The sequence below is a fragment of the Oncorhynchus gorbuscha genome, linkage group LG05 (genome assembly GCF_021184085.1).
Source record: "Oncorhynchus gorbuscha isolate QuinsamMale2020 ecotype Even-year linkage group LG05, OgorEven_v1.0, whole genome shotgun sequence".
NCBI classification, from domain to species: domain Eukaryota; kingdom Metazoa; phylum Chordata; class Actinopteri; order Salmoniformes; family Salmonidae; genus Oncorhynchus; species Oncorhynchus gorbuscha.
The window spans coordinates 25,404,740-25,424,970 of NC_060177.1; positions in this window are offsets into that span (position 1 = coordinate 25,404,740).

The window sequence follows — 20,231 nt, forward strand, 5'->3', positions numbered from 1 at the left end:
TACTACTGAAGTGTTAGTCGTACTACTGAAGCATCAGGCGTTAGGCATACTACTGAAGTGTTAGTCGTACTACTGAAGCGTCAGGCGTTAGGCATACTACTGAAGTGTTAGGCGTACTACTGAAGCGTCAGGCGATAGGCATACTACTGAAGTGTTAGTCGTACTACTGAAGCGTCAGGCGATAGGCATACTACTGAAGCGTCAGCCGATAGGCATACTACTGAAGCGTCAGGCGATAGGCATACTACTGAAGTGTTAGTCGTACTACTGAAGCGTTAGGCGATAGGCATACTACTGAAGTGTTAGTCGTACTACTGAAGCGTCAGGCGATAGGCATACTACTGAAGTGTTAGTCGTACTACTGAAGCGTCAGGCGATAGGCATACTACTGAAGTGTTAGTCGTACTACTGAAGCGTCAGGCGATAGGCATACTACTGAAGTGTTAGTCGTACTACTGAAGCGTCAGGCGATAGGCATACTACTGAAGTGTTAGGCGATAGGCATACTACTGAAGTGTTAGTCGTACTACTGAAGCGTCAGGCGTTAGGCATACTATTGAAGTGTTAGTCGTACTACTGAAGCGTCAGGCGTTAGGCATACTACTGAAGTGTTAGTCGTACTACTGAAGCGTCAGGCGATAGGTATACTACTGAAGTGTTAGTCGTACTACTGAAGCGTCAGGCGTTAGGCATACTACTGAAGCGTCAGGCGATAGGCATACTACTGAAGTGTTAGTCGTACTACTGAAGCGTCAGGCGTTAGGCATATTACTGAAGCGTCAGGCGATAGGCATACTACTGAAGTATTAGTCGTACTACTGAAGCGTCAGGCGTTAGGCATACTACTGAAGCGTCAGGCGTTAGGCATACTACTGAAGTGTTAGTCGTACTACTGAAGCGTCAGGCGTTAGGCATACTACTGAAGTGTTAGTCGTACTACTGAAGCGTCAGGCGATAGGCATACTATTGAAGTGTTAGTCGTACTACTGAAGCGGCAGGCGTTAGGCATACTATTGAAGTGTTAGTCGTACTACTGAAGCGTCAGGCGATAGGCATACTACTGAAGCGTCAGGCGATAGGCATACTACTGAAGTGTTAGGCGTTAGGCATACTACTGAAGTGTTAGGCGTTAGGCATACTACTGAAGTGTTAGGCGTTAGGCATACTACTGAAGTGTTAGGCGTTAGGCATACTACTGAAGTGTTAGGCGTTAGGCATACTACTGAAGTGTTAGTCGTACTACTGAAGCGTCAGGCGTTAGGCATACTACTGAAGTGTTAGGCGTTAGGCATACTACTGAAGTGTTAGGCGTTAGGCATACTACTGAAGTGTTAGTCGTACTACTGAAGCATCAGGCGTTAGGCATACTACTGAAGTGTTAGGCGTTAGGCATACTACTGAAGTGTTAGGCGTTAGGCATACTACTGAAGTGTTAGTCGTACTACTGAAGCGTCAGGCGATAGGCATACTATTGAAGTGTTAGTCGTACTACTGAAGCATCAGGCGTTAGGCATACTACTGAAGTGTTAGGCGTTAGGCATACTACTGAAGTGTTAGGCGTACTACTGAAGCGTCAGGCGTTAGGCATACTACTGAAGTGTTAGGCGTACTACTGAAGCGTCAGGCGTTAGGCATACTACTGAAGTGTTAGGCGTTAGGCATACTACTGAAGTGTTAGGCGTACTACTGAAGTGTTAGGCGTACTACTGAAGCGTCAGGCGTTAGGCATACTACTGAAGTGTTAGGCGTTAGGCATACTACTGAAGTGTTAGGCGTTAGCCATACTACTGAAGTGTTAGGCATACTACTGAAGTGTTAGGCGTACTACTGAAGCGTCAGGCGTTAGGCATACTACTGAAGTGTTAGGCGTTAGCCATAATACTGAAGTGTTAGGCATACTACTGAAGTGTTAGTCGTACTACTGAAGCGTCAGGCGTTAGGCATACTACTGAAGTGTTAGGCGTTAGGCATACTACTGAAGTGTTAGGCGTTAGGCATACTACTGAAGTGTTAGTCGTACTACTGAAGCGTCAGGCGATAGGCATACTACTGAAGCGTCAGGCGATAGGCATACTATTGAAGTGTTAGTCGTACTACTGAAGCATCAGGCGTTAGGCATACTACTGAAGTGTTAGGCGTTAGGCATACTACTGAAGTGTTAGGCGTACTACTGAAGCGTCAGGCGTTAGGCATACTACTGAAGTGTTAGGCGTACTACTGAAGCGTCAGGCGTTAGGCATACTACTGAAGTGTTAGGCGTTAGGCATACTACTGAAGTGTTAGGCGTACTACTGAAGTGTTAGGCGTACTAATGAAGCGTCAGACGTTAGGCATACTACTGAAGTGTTAGGCGTTAGGCATACTACTGAAGTGTTAGGCGTTAGCCATACTACTGAAGTGTTAGGCATACTACTGAAGTGTTAGGCGTACTACTGAAGCGTCAGGCGTTAGGCATACTACTGAAGTGTTAGGCGTACTACTGAAGCGTCAGGCGTTAGGCATACTACTGAAGTGTTAGGCGTTAGCCATACTACTGAAGTGTTAGGCATACTACTGAAGTGTTAGGCGTACTACTGAAGCGTCAGGCGTTAGGCATACTACTGAAGTGTTAGGCGTACTACTGAAGTTTTAGGCGTACTACTGAAGCATCAGGCGTTAGGCATACTACTGAAGTGTTAGGCATACTACTGAAGCGTCAGGCGTTAGGCATACTACTGAAGTGTTAGGCGTTAGGCATACTACTGAAGTGTTAGGCGTTAGCCATACTACTGAAGTGTTAGGCATACTACTGAAGTGTTAGGCGTACTACTGAAGCGTCAGGTGTTAGGCATACTACTGAAGTGTTAGGCGTACTACTGAAGCGTCAGGCGTTAGGCATACTACTGAAGTGTTAGGCGTTAGGCATACTACTGAAGTGTTAGGCATACAACTGAAGTGTTAGGCGTTAGGCATACTACTGAAGTGTTAGGCGTACTACTGAAGTGTTCGGCAAACTACAGAAGCGTTTGGCGTACTACAGAAGCGTTCGGCGTACTGCTGAAGCGTTAGGCTTACTACATCAGTGTTCGGCATACAACTGAAGCGTCAGGCGTTAGGCGTACTACTGAAGTGTTTGGCGTTCTACTGAAGCGTTAGTCATACTACTGAAGTGTTGGGCGTACTACTGAAGTGTTGGGCGTTAGGCGTACTACTGAAGTGTTAGGCGTACTACTGAAGTGATAGGCGTACTACTGAAGTGTTGGGCGTACTACTGAAGTGTTAGGCGTACTACTGAAGTGTTGGGCGTTAGGCAGTGTTGGGCGTACTACTGAAGTGTTAGGCGTACTACTGAAGTGTTAGGCGTACTACTGAAGTGGTAGGCGTACTACTGAAGTGTTAGGCGTAATACTGAAGTGTTAGGTGTACTACTGAAGTGTTGGGCGTACTACTGAAGTGTTGGGCGTACTACTGAAGTGTTGGGCGTACTACTGAAGTGTTGGGAGTACTACTGAAGTGTTGGGCGTACTACTGAAGTGTTGGGCGTACTACTGAAGTGTTGGGCGTACTACTGAAGTGTTAGGCGTACTACTGAAGTGTTGGGCGTACTACTAAAGTGTTAGGCGTACTACTGAAGTGTTGGGCGTACTACTGAAGCGTTAGTCGTACTACTGAAGTGTTGGGCGTTAGGCACACTACTGAAGTGTTAGGCGTACTACCGAAGTGTTGGGCGTTAGGCGTTAGGCGTACTACTGAAGTGTTAGGCGTACTACTGAAGTGTTAGGCGTACTACAGAAACCTTAGGTATACAACTGAAGCATTAGGCATACTACTGAAGTGTTAGGCATACGACTGAAGTGTTAGGCGTTAGGTATACTACTGAAGTGTTAGGCATACTACTGAAGCGTTAGGCATACTATTGAAGTGTTGGGCGTTAGGCGTACTACTGAAGTGTTAGGCGTACTACTGAAGTGTTAGGCGTACTACTGAAGTGTTAGGCGTACTACAGAAGTGTTGGGCGTTATGCGTACTACTGAAGTGTTAGGCGTACTACTGAAGTGTTGGGCGTACTACTAAAGTGTTAGGCGTACTACTGAAGTGTTGGGCGTACTACTGAAGCGTTAGTCGTACTACTGAAGTGTTGGGCGTTAGGCACACTACTGAAGTGTTAGGCGTACTACCGAAGTGTTGGGCGTTAGGCGTTAGGCGTACTACTGAAGTGTTAGGCGTACTACTGAAGTGTTAGGCGTACTACAGAAACCTTAGGTATACAACTGAAGCATTAGGCATACTACTGAAGTGTTAGGCATACGACTGAAGTGTTAGGCGTTAGGTATACTACTGAAGTGTTAGGCATACTACTGAAGCGTTAGGCATACTATTGAAGTGTTGGGCGTTAGGCGTACTACTGAAGTGTTAGGCGTACTACTGAAGTGTTAGGCGTACTACTGAAGTGTTAGGCGTACTACAGAAGTGTTGGGCGTTATGCGTACTACTGAAGTGTTAGGCGTACTACTGAAGTGTTAGGCATACTACTGAAGTGTTAGGCGTACTACAGAAGAGTGAGGTGCGTACTACAGAAGCGTTTGGCGTACTACAGAAGAGTGAGGCGCGTACTACAGAAAAGTGAAGTGCGTACTAGAGAAGCATTATACATACTACAGAAGCATTATACATACTACAGAAGCATTATACATATTACAGAAGCATTATACGTACTACAGAAGCATTATACATATTACAGAAGCATTATACATACTACAGAAGCATTATACATATTACAGAAGCATTATACGTACTACAGAAGCATTATACATATTACAGAAGCATTATACATACTACAGAAGCATTATACATATTACATAAGCATTATACGTACTACAGAAGCATTATACATACTACAGAAGCATTATACATATTACAGAAGCATTATACGTACTACAGAAGCATTATACATATTACAGAAGCATTATACATACTACAGAAGCATTATACATATTACATAAGCATTATACGTACTACAGAAGCATTATACATACTACAGAAGCATTATACATACTACAGAAGCATTATACATACTACAGAAGCATTATACATACTACAGAAGCATTATACATACTACAGAAGCATTATACATATTACAGAAGCATTATACATACTACAGAAGCAATATACATATTACAGAATCGTTAGGCGTACTACAGAAGCATTATACATATTACAGAAGCATTATACATACTACAGAAGCAATATACATATTACAGAATCGTTAGGCGTACTACAGAAGCATTATACATATTACAGAAGCATTATACATATTACAGAATCGTTAGGCGTACTACAGAAGCATTATACATACTACAGAAGCAATATACATATTACAGAAGCATTATACATATTACAGAAGCATTATACATATTACAGAAGCATTATACATATTACAGAAGCATTATACGTACTACAGAAGCATTATACATATTACAGAAGCATTATACATACTACAGAAGCATTATACATATTACAGAAGCATTATACGTACTACAGAAGCATTATACATATTACAGAAGCATTATACATACTACAGAAGCATTATACATATTACATAAGCATTATACGTACTACAGAACATTATACATACTACAGAAGCATTATACATATTACAGAAGCATTATACATATTACAGAAGCATTATACGTACTACAGAAGCATTATACATACTACAGAAGCATTATACATATTACAGAAGCGTTTGGCGTACAACAGAAGAGTGAGGTGTGTACTTCAGAAGCATTAGATGTACAACAGAAGAGTAAGTCACGTACTACAGAAGCGTTAGACGTACAACAGAAGAATGAGGCATACTACAGAAGGGTTAGGCGTACTACAGAAGAGTAAGTCACGTACTACAGAAGGGTTAGGCGTACAACAGAAGAGTAAGTCACGTACTACAGAAGCATTAGGCGTACAACAGAAGAGTAAGTCACGTACTACAGAAGGGTTTGGCGTACAACAGAAGAGTAAGTCACGTACTACAGAAGCGTTAGGCGTACAACAGAAGAATGAGGCGTACTACAGAAGCGTTAGGCGTACTACAGAAGCGTTAGGCGTACAACAGAAGAGTAAGTCACGTACTACAGAAGCGTTAGGCGTACAACAGAAGAGTAAGTCACGTACTACAGAAGCGTTAGACGTACAACAGAAGAATGAGGCGTACTACAGAAGGGTTAGGCGTACAACAGAAGAGTAAGTCACGTACTACAGAAGCGTTAGGCGTACAACAGAAGAGTAAGTCACGTACTACAGAAGAGTAAGTCACATACTACAGAAGCGTTAGGCGTACAACAGAAGAGTAAGTCACGTACTACAGAAGCGTTAGACGTACAACAGAAGAATGAGGCGTACTACAGAAGGGTTAGGCGTACAACAGAAGAGTAAGTTACGTACTACAGAAGCGTTAGGCGTACAACAGAAGAGTGAGGCGTACAACAGAAGAGTAAGTCACATACTACAGAAGCGTTAGGCGTACAACAGAAGAGTGAGGCGTACAACAGAAGAGTAAGTCACATACTACAGAAGCGTTAGGCGTACAACAGAAGAGTGAGGCGTACAACAGAAGAGTAAGTCACATACTACAGAAGCGTTAGGCGTACAACAGAAGAGTAAGTCACGTACAACAGAAGAGTGAGGCGTACAACAGAAGAGTAAGTCACGTACTACAGAAGCGTTAGGCGTACAACAGAAGAGTGAGGCGTACAACAGAAGAGTAAGTCACGTACAACAGAAGCGTTAGGCGTACAACAGAAGAGTAAGTCACGTACAACAGAAGGGTTAGGCGTACAACAGAAGAGTGAGGCGTACAACAGAAGAGTAAGTCACGTACAACAGAAGAGTGAGGCGTACAACAGAAGAGTAAGTGACGTACAACAGAAGAGTGAGGCGTACAACAGAAGAGTGAGGCGTACAACAGAAGAGTAAGTCACGTACTACAGAAGCGTAAGTCACGTACTACAGAAGCGTTAGGCGTACAACAGAAGAGTGAGGCGTACAACAGAAGAGTAGGGTCACGTACAACAGAAGAGTAAGTCACGTACAACAGAAGAGTAGGTCACGTACAACAGAAGAGTAAGTCACGTACAACAGAAGAGTAAGTCACGTACAACAGAAGAGTGGGGCGTACAACAGAAGAGTAAGTCACGTACAACAGAAGAGTGAGGCGTACTACAGAAGAGTAAGTCACGTACAACAGAAGAGTGAGGCGTACAACAGAAGAGTAAGTCACGTACAACAGAAGAGTGAGGCGTACAACAGAAGAGTAAGTCACGTACAACAGAAGAGTGAGGCGTACAACAGAAGAGTAAGTCACGTACAACAGAAGAGTGAGGCGTACAACAGAAGAGTAAGTCACGTACAACAGAAGAGTGAGGCGTACAACAGAAGAGTAAGTCACATACAACAGAAGAGTGAGGCGTACAACAGAAGAGTAAGTCACATACAACAGAAGAGTGAGGCGTACAACAGAAGAGTAAGTCACGTACAACAGAAGAGTGAGGCGTACAACAGAAGAGTAAGTCACGTACAACAGAAGAGTGAGGCGTACAACAGAAGAGTAAGTCACGTACTACAGAAGAGTGAGGCGTACAACAGAAGAGTAAGTCACGTACTACAGAAGCGTTAGGCGTACAACAGAAGAGTGAGGCGTACTACAGAAGAGTGAGGCGTACAACAGAAGAGTAAGTCACGTACAACAGAAGAGTGAGGCGTACAACAGAAGAGTAAGTCACGTACTACAGAAGCGTTAGGCGTACAACAGAAGAGTGAGGCGTACTACAGAAGAGTAAGTCACGTACTACAGAAGAGTGAGGCGTACAACAGAAGAGTAAGTCACGTACTACAGAAGCGTAAGTCACGTACTACAGAAGCGTTAGGCGTACAACAGAAGAGTGAGGCGTACTACAGAAGAGTGAGGCACATACTACAGAAGGGTTAGGCGTACTACAGAAGAGTAAGTCACGTACTACAGAAGCGTTATGCGTACAACAGAAGAGTGAGGCGTACTACAGAAGCGTTCGGCATACTATGACGTAGATTACTGTACACTACAGTATGTCCTTTGTAGTTTGCACGAATGTACCACATTGCATCACTTCTGTGTATTTATTTCGATCTCGCCATGCAAATGATAATCATAACAATTACTATTTGATTATTCTAAATGGTTACTTTCTAATCACCATAGAACTGTAACTGTTTCTGATAAGGCTCTCCCAGTGTGGCTGGGAGTTCGTTTGGTGAGGAGGCAGATATTTTATCAGGGCTGTAGTGCAGGGTCTATTCCTCAGCCCTGTATTAGCGTGTCAGGGACGACTGCTGTAATGAATTACCAACTCCAAATTTTGCAAGTTAAAAAGTGGGAATGAGAGTAAACCTTTTGTTTATGTCACCTATCATCTTGAAATATGTACTATTCTGCACCTCTCAGCTCCCTGTCTCCCTCCAGCGTGATTAAAGGTTCTGGGCTCCCTGTCTTAGTCCATTCCTGTGTTTACGCCTCTCTCTCTCTCTCTCTCTCTCTCTCTCTCTCTCTCTCTCTCTCTCTCTCTCTCTCTCTGTCTCTCTCTGTCTCTCTCTGTCTCTCTCTCTCTCTCTCTCTCTCTCTCTCTCTCTCTCTCTCTCTCTCTCTCTCTCTCTCTCTCTCTCTCTCTCTTCCCATCTCTCTCCCTCTTCCCCTATCTCTGTCTCTCTCTTCCCTCTCTCTCCCTCTTCCCCTCTCTCTCCCTCTTCCCCTCTCTCCATCCCTCTCTCTTTCTCTCTCTTTCTCTTTCTTGCTCTCTTTCTCCCTCTTCCTTCCTCTCTTCCTTCCTTCCTCTCTTCCTTCCTCTCTCTCTCTCTCTCTCTCTCTCTCTCTCTCTCTCTCTCTCTCTCTCTCTCTCTCTCTCTCTCTCTCTCTCTCTCTCTCTCTCTCTCTCTCTCTCTCTCTTCTCTGGCAGGAACAGACATCATAAACCTCCTCTTTTTGCTGAAACCTGCTGTCTAGATTTTTCCCCGTCAAGGAAGTGTTCAAGTTGAGAGGGTTCCTCTGGGAATTATGTGAGCATTTGACCAGGTGTTTGCGACACTTTCAAAATTCGATTTGATTCTGGCGTGTGTACACGCGCATAGTGTGTGTGTGTGTGTCTGTATGTTTGACCTATGAATTGGAATGAAAAACAATACACATATTTTTATAGTTGGTGTGTGTGTGGTGTGTGTGTGTTATTTACATTAGAAATGTTATAAAGAAAGTGAGTGAAATGCACATATCTGGTGGAGTATACATTTGGTATATTCACTGTGTGTTTAGAATATGCATGCGAACATATGAAATTCATACAGTATGTTAAAGAGTGAGATAGAAAGAGTGTGGTGTGTTTGCAGGATAGTGTAGAGGAAGAATTGCCTGCGGTTGCCTTGCAGGACTGCTACAGTACCTCTGAAATCCACCATCTCTCTCTCTTTCTCTCCATTCCCTTTCAACAGAAACATGTCCCCCAGCTAAGGTGCTCCTACACTGTTTTCCCCATCACTATTTCAAGAGAAAACAAAACTGTGAGTTGAGGCAGCTAGATACTGGGTTTTGTAAAGGTGTACTGTGGTGTGTTTCTGAGGTAAACTCATTCTGCTAGCACCCTGTAACGTATCTATCCCCTCTCTGCATTGCGGAGTCTAGCTGCAGGGATCAGGATTATACCACAATATTATCCATCTCTGAATTGTGATGTCAGGTAAAAAGAAATATCACTTTTCATCACATTTATTTCATCCTCTCAATGATACAATACTTCATGTATTATTTTGTTGTTCAAGGTATTACATTGTGTAGTGAGAGAATAATGGTTATCAACAAGTAGGGTGATAGAAAGTATGACAGTATTAGGGCTGGTTTATACAGAAGCCTTCCTCTGTGTAAATGAAGTAGGACTAGATATTTCACTTGTATTTCTGACAAGGAAATAGTTTCTTCGTGGAACTAAAGAATGTGCATTCTAATAGGTAAGTCTACTTCCTTCCCACAGGGGAAAGGTGATTATATCAAATCTTTTGACTTTGAAATCTTCTCTTGTGCCTAGTATTTTCTCTAATTAGATGCACATGAAAAACAGTGTTTTCGTGAGGCCTGTGAAGTGAAAACTACAACATAAATATCGAAACGGTGCACAAGGGATGGAGAGCTATCTCTACCCAGGTACTGCAGGAGCTGTGGGGTCACCTAATTGGCAGTCTAGTATGTAACACGTGATGTAGCCTCGTCACATATTTATTTATTTTTTTTTAATGTTTCTTTTATTCTACATTTGCCCCACTAATAATTCATACTTTACAGCTTTCACATGTTTTTTAATTTTTCTTCTCCTACTTCTTCCCCTCCATGTGTGACTCTGTTTCTCAGAGATTCTCTGTGTTGTTGAATGGAATTGGGGAGCGAAACCTCAGGGTCTGACTCTCCAGTCAGTCTGCCAGGGCTGTTTTAAAGTCCTGGCAGTTTTTTTATTTGGAGGGGAGAGGGGGTTTTGGAGGGACCGTGGTGTGGGGGTTGTGTCAGGAGGGGCGATCATAAATATTAGGAGCTGCAGGGAGACAAAGGGGCTAAAATGGAAAGGCTTGGCTGGACGAGGGGACCTGGCTATGTCATGTACCTCAGTCATTTTTCTTGTGCGCTTAGAACTCAGTCAGGGGTTTAATTGGAATCCAGACTTCAAAGAATCCTTCTCCCCGTCCAGCAGCTCCCCCCCTCACCCTCACCCCCATCCCTGACCCTCCCAAACCTCACCCCTCCTCTACCTCTCCTGGCTGGATCCACTTGTCATGTCCACAGCACATGCACACAGACCATGACCACTACTATGTCACACACAACATCGCCATGTACTGCACACCACGAAATTGACTTATTTACTCTAGATACTGTATTTAGGTGCTCTGTCTGTGTTCACGCGTAGGTGTGTGGGGTGTATGTTTCTCTGTGTGCCTGTTGTGTGTGTGTGTGGTGTGTGTGTGTGCTTTGTGACTGAGTACAGATATAGGATCTTCATTTGATCACCCTGTTGCAGGATAACATTAAACTTGGGCATTTTAAACTTGTTGTGTACAGTATTTGAGGTTTAAAAACACTTCTGAAGTTTGTAATTTCCACTTTGAAATGTCAGACTTGGTTTATCAACCCCTACAAAAATGTCCCTTCATTATTATTCACATTTCCTGTTGCTGCAAGATCATTTTCCTGCTGTAGCGAACTGGCTCAAATGAAGATCCTACATCTGTACGTTTACATAGTTATCTATTCAATACCACACCTCTCCCGAAATGAATGCCCTACTGTAACTGTTGGATGCAAAGAGAGAGAGAGAGGTATCCACGTCTCCTTTCGGGTGCAACTTAGTGCAACTCAGTCAGTGTCAGTAGCCGCTAGGAGGGGAGAATGGAGAAAAGGTTCAGTATTAGCTAGCCATGGAGCTTAAACAGAGATTCACATGTCACAAGGGCCTCACCCTTATTGTAACAGGGTGGCACTTCTTCAACTCAAACTATTTTAATTGCAATTATCAAGCAAACACAATATGCCTCATTATTAATAGTCCCTTATATGCAGTATATAGCCACACACTGTGGTATGTTATTTCAAACGGTTGTGTATATTGGATTATATTCCTGCACGAGATTGTCTGGTATTTGGACCTAATTGGAAGAGTTATGAATATGCAACACATGCTTCAGAAGTGAAGTGAGAGAAAGTAAAGTTTTGTAATAAGCCTGAAGAAAATGGGAGGAAAATGTCTATATAGTAATATTGGAAGCATGTGGGTTGATATATAGTAATATTGGAAGCAGGTGGGTTGATATATAGTAATATTGGAAGCATGTGGGTTGATATATAGTAATATTGGAAGCAGGTGGGTTGATATATAGTAATATTGGAAGCATGTGGGTTGATATATAGTAATATTGGAAGCAGGTGGGTTGATATATAGTAATATTGGAAGCATGTGGGTTGATATATAGTAATATTGGAAGCATGTGGGTTGATATATACTAGTATTGGAAGCATGTGGGTTGATATATAGTAATATTGGAAGCATGTGGGTTGATATATACTAGTATTGGAAGCATGTGGGTTGATATATAGTAATATTGGAAGCATGTGGGTTGATATATACTAGTATTGGAAGCATGTGGGTTGATATATAGTAATATTGGAAGCATGTGGGTTGATATATAGTAATATTGGAAGCATGTGGGTTGATATATAGTAATGTTAGAAGCATGTGGGTTGATATATAGTAATATTGGAAGCATGTGGGTTGATATATAGTAATACTGGAAGCATGTGGGTTGATATATAGTAATATTGGAAGCATGTGGGTTGATATATAGTAATATTGGAAGCATGTGGGTTGATATATAGTAATATTGGAAGCATGTGGGTTGATAAATAGTAATACTAGAAGCATGTGGGTTGATATATACTAGTATTGGAAGCATGTGGGTTGATATATAGAAATACTAGAAGCATGTGGGTTGATATATAGTCATACTAGAAGTATGTGGGTTGATATATAGTAATACTAGAAGCATGTGGGTTGATATATAGTAATATTGGAAGCATGTGCGTTGATATATAGTAATATTGGAAGCATGTGGGTTGATATATAGTAATATTGGAAGCATGTGGGTTGATATATAGTAATACTAGAAGCATGTGGGTTGATATATAGTAATATTGGAAGCATGTGGGTTGATATATAGTAATATTGGAAGCATGTGGGTTGATATATAGTAATACTAGAAGCATGTGGGTTGATATATAGTAATACTAGAAGCATGTGGGTTGATATATAGTAATATTGGAAGCATGTGGGTTGATATATAGTAATATATGCACCAGTGTATTGAAGGATTCTGTATCCTCCCTTTGGGTTTCAGCAGGTCTGGTTCGCACTGCCGAGGAGACATTTTGAAACCATACCTGAACTGAATATTTTTTAAAGATATAATTATAGGTAGGAAAAAGAGGACCTATTTTCAGACCTCGAACAAATCATTTTTCCCATTATACATGGTAAAGGTGTTAATGACGGCTTGTCTTTTTGATTTTGCCGTATGAATTATGAAACAGCTGTATCATTTGAAGTACAGTTAATAGGTGAATTTCAAATAGCCAATCTGTTGAAAAAAAGGTATGGATATCCAATTTAAATTGTTCTTGCCGAGACAGAGTTCCAGTGCAATAATCAACGTAGGGAAGTGTGTTCCTATTCTAACCTGTATACTGGGCCAACTTGACAAGTTTAAATAACCTTCCTCAGTAGGGGGGGGCGGGGGGGGGATTTAGGGCATCAATTGGCTATTCTGAAAATGGCAAATTTGGGACTGCTTTCCCTCCCAGTCATTTAACAGGTGGCTCCTGTAGACAATATATTGCCATTCATAAGCACACTGACTTCTGTGACAAGTTCATTTGAATCAGTTGTGAGTGATGTCCCTACACTTAGAAAAAAAGGTGCTATCTATACTGAACAAAAATATAAACACAATGTAAGTCGCTCTGGATAAGAGCGTCTGCTAAATGACTTAAATGTAAAGTGAGCTGAAATAAAAGATACGCACAAAACGCTTATTTCTCTCACATTTTGTGCACAAATTTGTTTACATCCCTGTTAGTGAGCATTTCTCCTTTGCCAAGATAATCTTTCCACCTGGACAGGTGTGGCATATCAAGAAGGTGATTAAACGGCATGATTATTACACAGGTGCACCTTGTGCTGGGGACAATAAAAGGCCACATGTGCAGTTTTGTCACACAACACAATGCCACAGAAGTCTTGAGGGAGTGTGCAATAGGCATGGTGACTGCAGGAATGTCCACCAGAGTTCTTGCCAGAGAATTTAATGTTAATTTCTTGACCATAAGCCACCTCTAAAAAAAATGTGGGAGAATTTGTCAGTACGTCCAAATGGTCTCACAACCGCAGACCAGGAGTATGGTGTCGCATGGGTGAGCAATTTGCTGATATCAACGTTATGAACAGAGTTCCCCATGGTGGTGGTGGGGTTATGGTACGGGCAGGAATAAGCTATGGACAGCGAACAGAATTGTATTTTATCGATATCAATTTGAATGCACAGAGATACCGCGATGAGATCCTGATCCTCATCATTGTCGTACCATTAATCCGCCGCCATCACTTCAGGTTTCAGCATGATAATGCACAGCCCCATGTCGCAAGGATCTGTACACAATTCCTGGGAGCTGAAAATGTCCTAGTTATTCCATGGCCTGCATACTCACCAGACATGTCACACATTGAGCAGGTTTGGGATGCTCTGGGTAGACGAGTACGAAAGCGTGTTCCAATATCCAGCAACTTCACACAGCCATTGAATAGGAGTGGGACAACATTCCCCAGGCCACAATCAACATCCTGACACATCTCCTATGTGAAGGAGATGTGTCGCACTGCATAAGCCAACCAGATAGTGACTGGTATTCTGATCTACTCACATACATTTTTAAAGGTATCTGTGAACAACAGATGCATATCTGTATTCCCAGTTATGTGAAATCCATAGATTAGGGCTGAATGAATTGATTTAAATTGACTAATTTCCTTATATGAACTGTAACTTAGTAAAATCTTTGAAATTGTTACATGTTGCGTTTACATTTTGAGGTTCAGTGTAGAACCTTAAAGGGTTCTTCAGATGTCCCCATAGGAGAACACTTTGAAGAACCCTTTTTTTTTCTAAGAGTGTAGTTGGATGGTATTGGCCATTGTCTCGGGTTATGGCTTTCTGACACCTGGTCAGAATAGGGAAGAAGAACAGTAGAGGAACAATAACAGTTTTGCAGACGTAAATGGAAGGAAAGAAGTAGTGCTTCCACTGCAGAGGCCATGGGGCTGTTCATTTGTAATCCATTACATACATCAGTAACGGAGGAGATTGTTTTGGGGTTATGGATGTGAGCTCACATACTGTATCATAGCTTGCTGCAGCCTGCTCTTTAAATGCATGTGGATCATCTTGACGTGAAAGGCTCACAAACGGCTGGTGATGATGATGACTGATTGCTGTTGGAAAGAAAACAAAGTGATCTGTTCCAATGCCCCGCTGTCTTGTGAAGAACACAGGCAGCCTGGGAGAGGCATGGGGCTTCTGTGACTAATAGAGTAGCAGAGACAGAATGGCTTCTAATGGAGGTGTTAATGACCATGTTGCTTAAAGGTTACTTTGGAGTGGTGTTTTCACTCTCCCACTTGTCTCCACCCCTCCATCTCCCTCTCCATCCTTATTTTGTTTTCTTATTATTCTCCCTCTTCCCGGCTGTGAAACCCTGCAACTGCAGTGTCCGACAGATCAAGGCATGTCAGAGTGAGGGGAGAAAGAAAGAGACAGATAGGGAGAGAGAAAGATGGTAACATGGGAGAGAGAAAGGGATATAAAGGAAAGAGAGTTCCTGGAATCAGGGAGGGGTCTCCCCAGGGCAACCCATCAGGACGTTGACTTGAACGGATATAAAGGAAAGAGAGTTCCTGGAATCAGGGAGTGGTCTCCCCAGGGCAACCCATCAGGATGTTGATTTGAAGGGATATAAAGGAAAGAGAGTTCCTGGAATCAGGGAGTGGTCTCCCCAGGGCAACCCATCAGGACGTTGATTTGAAGGGATATAAAGGAAAGAGAGTTCTTGGAATCAGGGAGTGGTCTCCCCAGGGCAACCCATCAGGACGTTGATTTGAAGGGATATAAAGGAAAGAGAGTTCCTGGAATCAGGGAGGGGTCTCCCCAGAGCAACTCATCAGGATGTTGACTTGAAGGGATATACAGGAAAGAGAGTTCCTGGAATCAGGGAGGGGTCTCCCCAGGGCAACCCATCAGGACGTTGACTTGAAGGGATATACAGGAAAGAGAGTTCCTGGAATCAGGGAGGGGTCTCCCCAGGGCAACCCATCAGGACGTTGATTTGAAGGGATATAAAGGAAAGAGAGTTCCTGGAATCAGGGAGGGGTCTCCCCAGGGCAACCCATCAGGACGTTGATTTGAAGGGATATAAAGGAAAGAGAGTTCCTGGAATCAGGGAGGGGTCTCCCCAGAGCAACTCATCAGGATGTTGACTTGAAGGGATATACAGGAAAGAGAGTTCCTGGAATCAGGGAGGGGTCTCCCCAGGGCAACTCATCAGGATGTTGACTTGAAGGGATATAAAGGAAAGAGAGTTCCTGGAATCAGGGAGTGGTCTCCCCAGGGCAACCCATCAGGACGTTGACTTGAAGGGATATAAAGGAAAGAGAGTTCCTGGAATCAGGGAGGGATCTCCCCAGGGCAACCCATCAGGACGTTGACTTGAAGGGATATAAAGGAAAGAGAGTTCCTGGAATCAGGGAGTGGTCTCCCCAGGGCAACCCATCAGGACGTTGACTTGAAGGGATATAAAGGAAAGAGAGTTCCTGGAATCAGGGAGGGGTCTCCCCAGGGCAACCCATCAGGACGTTGATTTGAAGGGATATAAAGGAAAGAGAGTTCCTGGAATCAGGGAGTGGTCTCCCCAGGGCAACCCATCAGGACGTTGATTTGAAGGGATATAAAGGAATGAGAGTTCCTGGAATCAGGGAGGGGTCTCCCCAGGGCAACCCATCAGGACGTTGACTTGAAGGGACTTTGCGTGGCGAGCTTTAAGCACCTCTGACATGCACGCTCATTTCCATTCGCTTTTATCAAATATGAAAATTCAGGGACCCCCGCTCTTCATCTCGCCCCAAAAGACCCAAACACAGTGGAAATAACAGTTTTTTTCATGAAGAAGAGGAGGGTTGTTAGCTTTCATGATAATTCTGTCTGTGCTTCCCCTTGTCTGTTGGCTCAGCTCAGGGGTGGGTCTCATTTGAGAGTGGTTGCACATTTCCTTTTGCACCCTGGCAGACCAGACCACACTGTTGTCTTCTCCACTGGAGATGGGCTTCTGTTTGTTAAGATATTTTTCAACTTTTTCTGCAGCCTTTGTTGAGGAGTGGAAAAGGATGAATGTCCTTCACTCGTCCCCTGGCCACGACGTGGGAAGTCATCCGGAGTGGCTTCATAAAGTGGGATGAAATATGCAGGAAGAGGGGAAACATTAAGAGTTTTAATTTGGCTGGAATGGTGGCTCCATTCGTGCACTGGGCACCTGGGATGAAGTTTAGAGAGGAGGGGGCTGATACATGTCATCCATCTTGATGACTGTTGATGAGCGCTGTCCTTCCCTTTTTCATTGGAATTAAATATGTGTGAGGAGAGGGCATCTGTTAAAAACCCACTTATTACACACATTCTTTGTTCCTGATCATTTCACATCAGAACTACTCGTTGCTAGTCATTTCAAATAGGATATGGCTCAATTATACATTTTTACTACCCTAAATATCAGTCATATTACATCCAATTACCTCATCACTTGTTACAGATGAAAAGTGGTGCACGATTCTCTGAAACCCCTCAGAATAGTCTCCAACCAGGCATTGCAATATTAACCAGCCTCTGTATGTAAAGGGCCAGCAAACTATTAACCAAAGGTTTTTCCTACCAATGGATGTGAGTTGTAGCTATATCAGATCTTGATCTCTGCTTTGTAGTTTGTAGAGATTTTGATATCTGCGTTGTTTTGGACAGTTGGCTTTTGACTGGAGAGGTCTGTCAGGTTAGAGCCTGAGAGAGAAGGGAAGAGAAGGGAAGGGAAGAGAAGGGAAGAGAAGGGAAGGGAAACTGCAGTGTTTGGGTTCTGTGATCTGTTTCTGAAACACCTCGGGTCTGCTGAAAACACAGATCTAGACTGCAGTTAAACACAAAGCAACACACACACACACACACACACACACACACACACACACACACACACACACACACACACACACACACACACACACACACACACACACACACACACACACACACACACACACACACACACACACACACACACACACACACACACACACACACACACACACACACCCTGGCATAATCTCCCACCACCATCTTGGCTGATAGCAAACTACAGATTGAGAGGAGCAGAGAGGGGAGATGGGAACACTGCCTTACCTCTCGCCCTGTAAGTCAGACACAGAGGCAGAGACCAACCTAGCCAAACAACACACACCTGCCATCTGCAGGAGCAAGCACCATGGCCTGTACTCTATCACTGTGGAAATAACAGGAAAACATAGTCCCGTAAGCCCCAGTCTGGGCTCAGCTCATATAAATGCTGTCGTTTATAAATGTCTGCAGGAATATTCCACTGGATCTCCCAAACATAAATCTTCCATTTGATCACACCTACGGTGGTATTTAAATCACTGATACATGGGACTCCATCAAGGATTCCCACAGATGCTCTGTGTACATTGCCTTACTGTACTACATATTTTGTAAAGCGATGTAACATTCAAAAGATGAAATACTAAATTAAAGTTCAAAATATTAGGATAGTAATATTTGTGTAAAATGACCTCAGCATCTGCTTGGGATCATTTTCTATAACCAACAGCCCTAGCAGCCAGTCTTCTCCTTAGTAGTGGAGTACATGGTGGCTGATGCCAGCCTGCCTGCTCCAGCCCAACTGAGAGATCATGCTGGTTCTGACTGTGACAGAGAGGGGTTTCCTGCTCATCATGCTGGTTCTGACTGTGACAGAGAGGGGTTTCCTGCTCATCATGCTGGTTCTGACTGTGACAGAGAGGGGTTTCCTGCTCATCATGCTGGTTCTGACTGTGACAGAGAGGGGCTTCCTGCTCATCATGCTGGGTCTGACTGTGACAGAGAGGGGTTTCCTGCTCATCATGCTGGTTCTGACTGTGACAGAGAGGGGTTTCCTGCTCATCATGCTGGTTCTGACTGTGACAGAGAGGGGCTTCCTGCTCATCATGCTGGTTCTGACTGTGACCGAGAGGGGCTTCCTGCTCATCATGCTGGTTCTGACTGTAACAGAGAGGGGTTTCCTGCTCATCATGCTGGTTCTGACTGTGACAGAGAGGGGTTTCCTGCTCATCATGCTGGTTCTGACTGTGACAGAGAGGGGTTTCCTGCTCATCATGGTGGTTCTGACTGTGACAGAGAGGGGTTTCCTGCTCATCATGCTGGTTCTGACTGTAACAGAGAGGGGTTTCCTGCTCATCATGCTGGTTCTGACTGTGACCGAGAGGGGCTTCCTGCTCATCATGCTGGTTCTGACTGTGACAGAGAGGGGTTTCCTGCTCATCATGGTGGTTCTGACTGTGACAGAGAGGGGCTTCCTGCTCATCATGCTGGTTCTGACTGTGACCGAGAGGGGTTTCCTGCTCATCATGGTGGTCCTGACTGTGACAGAGAGGGGTTTCCTGCTCATCATGCTGGGTCTGACTGTGACAGAGAGGGGTTTCCTGCTCATCATGCTGGTTCTGACTGTGACCGAGAGGGGCTTCCTGCTCATCATGCTGGTTCTGACTGTGACCGAGAGGGGTTTCCTGCTCATCATGGTGGTTCTGACTGTGACAGAGAGGGGCTTCCTGCTCATCATGCTGGTTCTGACTGTGACCGAGAGGGGTTTCCTGCTCATCATGGTGGTTCTGACTGTGACAGAGAGGGGTTTCCTGCTCATCATGCTGGGTCTGACTGTGACCGAGAGGGGTTTCCTGCTCATCATGCTGGGTCTGACTGTGACAGAGAGGGGTTTCCTGCTCATCATGCTGGGTCTGACTGTGACAGAGAGGGGTTTCCTGCTCATCATGCTGGTTCTGACTGTGACAGAGAGGGGCTTCCTGATCCTCCTGTGATGCTGTGTGTTAATGTCCTCTGTGTGCCAGGCCTCCATGGAGTGGATTACGCCCACCACTAGAGAGGAGCAGACTGGAGGCCTGTGTTCTTAGGAGAGATCCTCTCTGCTGTGTGCCTGCCTGCCTGCCGACACACACACACTCCCCTGGAGGGCTGAGAGGCACTGGCCTTCCCCTCTTCATGGCAGAGACTGTACGTCTACATCACACAGCAGGCCACTCTCTCGTAGTGCATTCCTAACTGTGGAATGTATCCCTACTTACAGTGGAATAGATCTTACCCTACACAGTAACTAATATGTCCACAAAGCCAACTTTACTCACCTGTATGCTGTCCATTGTACTTTTGGCAACAACTCACACATTATTGTCTAGCAGCTGTGCCCACCTGTAGACCAGCATCTGCTGCATTAGCTAAGCTTTAAGGTGGTTTTAGTTCAG